Raw genomic sequence first — 7,624 nt, 5'->3', positions numbered from 1 at the left:
CAAAGCATAATGTTTCCACCTCCATGTTTGACGGTGGGGCTGGTGTTCTTGGGGTCATAGGCAGCATTACTCCAAATAGGGCGAGTTGAGTTGATGCCAAAGAGTTTGAATTTGGTCTCATCTGACCACAACACTTTCACCCAGTTCTGTTCTGAATCATTCAGATGTTCATTAGCAAACTTCAGACAGGCCTGTACATGTGCTTTCTTGAACAGGGGGACCTTGTGGGTGCTGCAGGATTTCAGTCCTTCACAGCGCAGTGTGTTACCAATTGTTTTCTTGGTAACTATGGTCCCAACTGCCTTGAGATCATTGACAAGATTCTAGCATGCAGTTCTGGGCCGATTCCTCACCAATCTCATGATCGTTGAAACTCCACAAGGTAACATCTTGCATGGAGCCCCAGACCGAGGGACATTGACAGTTATTTTGTGTTTCTTCCATTTGCGAATAATCGCTCCAACTGTTGTCAACCTGTTACCAAGCTGCTTGGTGATGGTTTTGTAGCCCATTCCAGCCTTGTGTAGGTCTATTATCTTGTCCCTGACATCCTTGGACAGCTCTTTGGTCTTGGCCATGGTGGAGAGATTGGAATAGGAGTGATTGATTGCTTCTGTGGACAGGTGTCTTTTATGCAGGTAACAAGCTGAGACTGAGAGCACTCACTTTAACCACTTCCTGACTGGCGCACGACGATGTACGTCGGCAGAATGGCACTGTCAGGAAGATCCTCCTCACGGACGTCCGAGCGGCGAAAGTCGCAGAAGATCTCTTGCCCAGTTCCAGGAGCGTTACCGCGATCGGCGGTGCGCGCGTGCACGCGCGAGCGCACACGCGGGTGCGCGCGCGGCCGTTTGACGCAAATTGGCGCCAATAGCGCTATTTAAACTGGATCCATGCCTCACTGCCTTGCTGCCTGATCAACAGCGTTCCTGTGCTTCCTGGTGATCCGTATCTGAACCTGAACCTGTACCTGTATCCTGATCCGTATCGAACCCGGCTTGTTCCCGACTCTGCTGTTTGCTGCCTGCCCCCCGACTTTGGCTTTGTACCCGACTACTCTTCTGGATTCCGTTTCTGTACCTGATCTGCCCGTCTGTGCCTGACCTGGACTGTTACACCATCCGTCAACTGTAAGTTGCTTGCTGTTGTACTACAGGACACCTCCCAGTCCTCCGCAATATCTGGCTGTACTCCTGCGTTTGTAGCCTTCTACCTCTGGCCGCAGACTACTGGACTCTTCCGCTTCCGCTTATCCATTGCACCTGCATCCGTTGTTGGACTACAATACCCCTCCGTTGTTTGTCACTTCCTGCAATCACTTGTATGCCGTTGCTGGACTACAGGAACCCTTCTGCTGTCTGCTGGAACTTATCTCACCTTGCCTGCATTCAGACACCGGACTACAATACACCTCCTCCTTCAACGGTCTTCTGCCTCTACCACCTGCTATCCAGTCAGGCACTTGTGCCCCTCTGTGCTCCTGAGCCCCTGTCACCACTACCAGGGTCTCTCGAGTCAGAGGTCTACGAGAGGCCACTCCCTGCACTCCGGGCTCTGCTTAAAGGTACGTGACAGTATCAGGCAGCCATGTCTGAGCCCACGCAGGGAGATTCGGCCATGGATGATTTATGCCGTCATCTTGCTGGACTTACCCAGGCTGTTAAATCTCTACAAGAAGGCTATTCTCGATTGGAAGAGCGTGTCCAGGTCTTATCTACCACAGGCCCTACCGTGTCGGGAACTTCTTCTGCGCCATCAGTGGTTATGTTACCCCCTGAACCCAAGGTCCCAACTCCAGAGAGGTTTTCGGGAAATCGCAGCAAGTATAGAGCTTTTCGCAATGCCTGTGAATTGTTTTTTGCACTTCAACCCAGAACTTTCTCTCTAGAATCCACTAAGGTGGGTTTTGTTATCTCCCTCCTACTGGGTGAGCCCCAGGCTTGGGCCCACCGCCTTTTGGAGCAAAAGGAAGCCTGCCTTAATAACCTGAATACCTTTTTTCAAGCCATGGGTTTGCTCTATGAGGATCCTCAACAGGCGGCCACAGCGGAAGCAGCTTTATATTCTCTTCAGCAAGGCCGCAGAGCGGCAGAGGACTATGTGTCTGAATTTCGGCGCTGGAGTTCCGATACTACCTGGAACGATGCTGCTCTGCGATACCAGTTTCGCATGGGACTCTCTGAACCTCTAAAGGATGAATTGGCCCGGGTGGGTGTTCAAGCAACTCTTCAAAACCCTTATCAACCTCTCCATCCAGATAGACAGACGCTTGAGAGAACGGAGAACAGAACGCACTGCCGGGCCGTCCCGACCAGTCTGGATGTTACCCCGTGTACCTAATCCCCCTGCACATCCTGCTGCTGACACACCTGAACCCATGCAACTGGGCTTACTTAGACCAACGCTCACCACCGAGGAACGACAACGCCGGCAGCTCAACAATCTGTGTCTTTACTGTGGAGAACCCGGACATTACGTGAGATCCTGTCCTGCCAAATTCCGTAAGCATTCTTCTGTATCTTCTCCTGTTTTACCTGCTGTGCCTAGTAATACTACTCACCTGGCTGTTCCCGTCTCTCTTCAGCTACCCGGAGGGAACATTCAAGTCCCCGCAATAGTTGATTCTGGGGCGTGCAGTGGATTTATGGACTTATCGTTTGCCCAAAAGTTCCAAGTGCCCTTACGGCCCAGGGCGAAAGGGTTGTCTGTACACCTTGCCGATGGGTCAGCTATCAAATCAGGACCAGTGACACAAGAGACATGTCCTTTGACTGCTACTATTTCCGGTAACCATCAGGAACAACTCTGCCTGGACATTATTGAATCTCCCCTTTTCCCTATCATACTGGGTATGCCCTGGCTTCGGGCACACAACCCGCAAATAGACTGGTCCACCGGAAACATTTTCTTTTTCTCCCCCTATTGTCGTCAACACTGCTTTCAAGAATCAACTAAGGTTTCACCCCATTTAATGTGTATGGAGACCGATGTTGAGACTCGCCAGCACGTTCCTGAGACCTACCATGACTTCCTGGATGTGTTCAGCAAGAAGGGGGCAGAAACACTTCCCCCTCATAGACCCTACGATTGCCCAATTGAGATCCTTCCCGGAGCCGAAATCCCTTTCGGGAGAATATTTCCCTTAACAGAAGTGGAATTGGAGACTCTCAGGACTTACATTGATGACAATCTGAAAAAGGGGTTCATACGTCCTTCTACGTCCCCAGCTGGGGCAGGAATCTTTTTTGTAGAAAAGAAGGACCATTCTCTCCGCCCTTGTGTTGACTACCGGGACTTAAATAAAGTTACAGTCAAGAACCGGTACCCACTGCCTTTGGTACCCGAATTATTCCAGCGCCTTGGATCAGCTAGTATCTTCACAAAATTGGATCTTCGCGGAGCCTATAATTTGGTCCGTATCCGAAGCGGGGACGAATGGAAGACTGCCTTCCGCACCCGCTTCGGACATTTTGAATATCTCGTAATGCCCTTTGGGCTATGCAACGCTCCTGCGACTTTCCAGCATTTTGTGAATGATCTCTTTAGAGATTTTCTTGACCTGTTTGTTATAGTATATCTGGACGACATCTTAATTTTCTCCCCCTCTCTGCCAGCTCACAGGGAACACGTTAAGAAGGTTCTCACTCGGCTTCGCCAACACGGCTTGTACGCAAAACCTGAGAAGTGCGAGTTTGAACGTCGCAGCATTCAGTTTTTGGGGCTGATTATTTCGGTGGATGGAATCAAGATGGATCCGCAAAAAGTTTCGGCCATCCTGGACTGGCCAGCCCCTACTGATAAAAGAGGAATTCAACGCTTTGTGGGGTTTGCGAATTTTTATCGAAAATTCATCAAGGGATTTTCTACAATCATCGCTCCAATCACCAGATTAACGAGACAAGGTATCAAGTTCCAGTGGACTCCGGAGGCACAGGCCGCATTTTCTTCCCTTAAAGAACAGTTTGTGTCAGCATCTGTCCTGAAGCATCCTAATTCTGCGCTACCCTACATCCTTGAGGTGGATGCATCCGAAGTTGCAGTGGGAGCAGTCCTTTCTCAGAGACAGGGCCCAAAGGCTTTATTGCACCCAGTGGCGTTCTTCTCACGTAAATTGTCTGAAGCGGAAAAGAATTATGATGTCGGGGACAGGGAGCTACTCGCTATCAAAGCCGCACTTGAGGAATGGCGCTATCTCCTGGAGGGAGCAGCCCATCCCATTCTGGTATACACTGACCACAAGAACTTAGAGTATTTGAAGACTGCTAAGAGGCTGAAGCCGCATCAGGCCAGATGGGCACTGTTCTTTACAAGATTTTCCTTCCACATAACCTATAGGCCCGGATCAAAGAACACCAAACCCGACGCGCTATCCCGGATGTTCAGCGAACCCGAAGTTCTTCAACCCACAGACACCATCCTTGCGCCCGGAAATTTCCTTATGCTCCAGGAAGATCTTCTATCCCAACTTAAGCAGGCTTCATCTTCAGCTCCACATCCCTCAAACACCACCTTACTCTCTAGCAATAACTTGTTATGGCATGAAAACAAGATCTACGTGCCCCAACAACTACGGGTTGCTGTTCTCAAGTCTTGCCACGACCACAAATTGGCCGGTCATTTTGGGGTACACAAGACCGCCGAACTTCTCCAACGCACCTTCTGGTGGCCTCAGCTGCTAAGAGACTGTAAACTTTATGTTGAATCTTGCATTACCTGTACCCAGAACAAGAGTAGCAAGACCAAAGCCTGGGGGTTGCTGAAACCACTCCCCATCCCGGAAAGGCCTTGGAAAATGATTTCCATAGACTTTATTGTAGAATTACCTCCGTCAGAAGGCTTCACCACTATCCTTGTGGTGGTCGACAGATTGTCCAAAATGGCTCACTTTCTGCCCATGAAGGGTACACCTTCTGCCCCTGAGACCGCAAGGATCTTCATTAAGGAGATTGTAAGACTCCACGGTATACCTGCGAACATTGTTTCCGACCGTGGGGTACAATTTACATCAAAATTTTGGAGAGCTTTATGTAAGTCCTTGAAAATTGATCTTTCGTTCTCGTCTGCCTATCATCCCCAGACCAACGGCCAGACCGAACGAACGAACCAGACCCTTGAGCAATATTTGCGGTGTTATTCTTCTTTTTCGCAAGACGATTGGGTATCCCTTTTACCACTTGCCGAGTTTTCCTACAATAACTCTGTTCATTCTGCAACTAATCAATCCTCCCTTCTTTGCGAACTATGGTTTTCACCCTCAGTTCTTATCAGCCAATATCCCAGAATGCACGGTTCCAGCAGTTCAAGAAACTTTGGACTTTTTCTGCACCAATAACAAGTTGCTTCAAGAAACGATGGCAAGAACTCAAGAACGCAACAAAGCAGTTTTTGACAGAAAGAGGAGAGGGGAGCTCGACCTAAAACCCGGAGATTTGGTTTGGTTATCTACTCTGAATCTAAAATTAACATGCCCATCTAGAAAACTGGGCCCAAAATTTGTGGGTCCTTTCCCAATTTCCAGGAAAATTAACAATGTGGCTTATGAGCTGAAATTACCAGAATCGCTGCGTATTCACCCAGTGTTTCATGTGTCCCTCTTAAGACCTTCAATCCAGGATCCCTTCACCGATCGGAACGTGGGCCCTCCTGAACCTGTGCTTATTAATGGTGAAGAGGAGTTTGAAGTAGAAGCAATTTTGGATTGCAGAAAGAGACGCAACCAGGTCCAGTATCTGGTGAAGTGGAAGGGGTATGGTCCAGAAGAGAACTCCTGGGAACCAGAGACTGGCATCCACGCCAAGAGGTTGGTTCTGGCATTTAAAAGATCTCACCCAGGTAAGATGTCCCAGTTGGGCATCCGGAGGCTGCCCATTGGGGGGGGGGCAATGTCAGGAAGATCCTCCTCACGGACGTCCGAGCGGCGAAAGTCGCAGAAGATCTCTTGCCCAGTTCCAGGAGCGTTACCGCGATCGGCGGTGCGCGCGCGCGGCCGTTTGACGCAAATTGGCGCCAATAGCGCTATTTAAACTGGATCCATGCCTCACTGCCTTGCTGCCTGATCAACAGCGTTCCTGTGCTTCCTGGTGATCCGTATCTGAACCTGAACCTGTACCTGTATCCTGATCCGTATCGAACCCGGCTTGTTCCCGACTCTGCTGTTTGCTGCCTGCCCCCCGACTTTGGCTTTGTACCCGACTACTCTTCTGGATTCCGTTTCTGTACCTGATCTGCCCGCCTGTGCCTGACCTGGACTGTTACACCATCCGTCAACTGTAAGTTGCTTGCTGTTGTACTACAGGACACCTCCCAGTCCTCCGCAATATCTGGCTGTACTCCTTCTGCGTTTGTAGCCTTCTACCTCTGGCCGCAGACTACTGGACTCTTCCGCTTATCCATTGCACCTGCATCCGTTGTTGGACTACAATACCCCTCCGTTGTTTGTCACTTCCTGCAATCACTTGTATGCCATTGCTGGACTACAGGAACCCTTCTGCTGTCTGCTGGAACTTATCTCACCTTGCCTGCATTCAGACACCGGACTACAATACACCTCCTCCTTCAACGGTCTTCTGTCTCTACCACCTGCTATCCAGTCAGGCACTTGTGCCCCTCTGTGCTCCTGAGCCCCTGTCACCACTACCAGGGTCTCTCGAGTCAGAGGTCTACGAGAGGCCACTCCCTGCACTCCGGGCTCTGCTTAAAGGTACGTGACAGGCACGGGCAGGCAAATTGGCGTACAGGTACGTCCATTTGTATTTGGCCCTGCCACTGCGCGCCGGTCGGGACCCCCATGAGTCCGGTCGCGGGGATACCCACGATCGTCTCACGAGGAGGCTGAACGGGGAGATGCCGATGTAAACAGCATCTCCCCATTCTGCCTAGCAACAAGTGACACTGATCTCTGCTCCATGTGATTGGAGCAGAAATCAGTGTTCCCTAACACACAGCCCAGCCCCCCACAGTTAGTAACACGCCCCTAGGACACAACCCCTACACTGCCAACCCCTGGTTAACCCCTTCACTGCCAGTGTCATTTACACAGGAATCAGTGCATTTGTATAGCACTGATTGCTGTATAAATGACAATGGTCCCAAAAATGTGTCAAAAATGTGTCAAAAATGTGTCAAAAATGTCCAATGTAAAAATCGCTGATCACTGCCATTACTAGTAAAAAAAAAAAAATTCTAAAAATGCCATAAAACTATCCAATTTTTTTTTTACCAAAAATAGGTAGAAGAATACGTATTGGCCTAAACTGATATTTATTATAGCAAAAAGTAAAAAATAATGCTTTTTTTTTTCAAAATTGTCGCTCTATTTTTGTTTATAGCGCAAAAAATAAAAACCGCAGGGGTGATCAAATACTACCAAATGAAAGCTCTATTTGTGGGGAAAAAAGGATGTCAATTTTGTTTGGGAGCCACGTCGCACGACCGCGCAATTGTCAGTTAAAGTGACGCTGTGCTGAATTGCAAAAAGTGGTCTGGTCTTAAGCCAGCAAAATGGTCCGGTCTGAAAGTGGTTAAGAGAGTGCTCCTGATCTCAGCTTGCTGATTGATAGGGGAATATTTATTTCACTCATTAAAATGAAAATCAATTTATAACTTTTTCGAAATGCGTTTT

The sequence above is a fragment of the Lithobates pipiens genome, unplaced genomic scaffold (genome assembly GCF_037356315.1).
Source record: "Lithobates pipiens isolate NorthernLeopardFrog02 unplaced genomic scaffold, aLitPip1_a1.2 Scaffold_28, whole genome shotgun sequence".
NCBI lineage: Eukaryota > Metazoa > Chordata > Amphibia > Anura > Ranidae > Lithobates > Lithobates pipiens.
The sequence above is the reverse complement of the archived record's forward strand: the minus strand, read 5'-3'. Positions refer to the sequence as shown.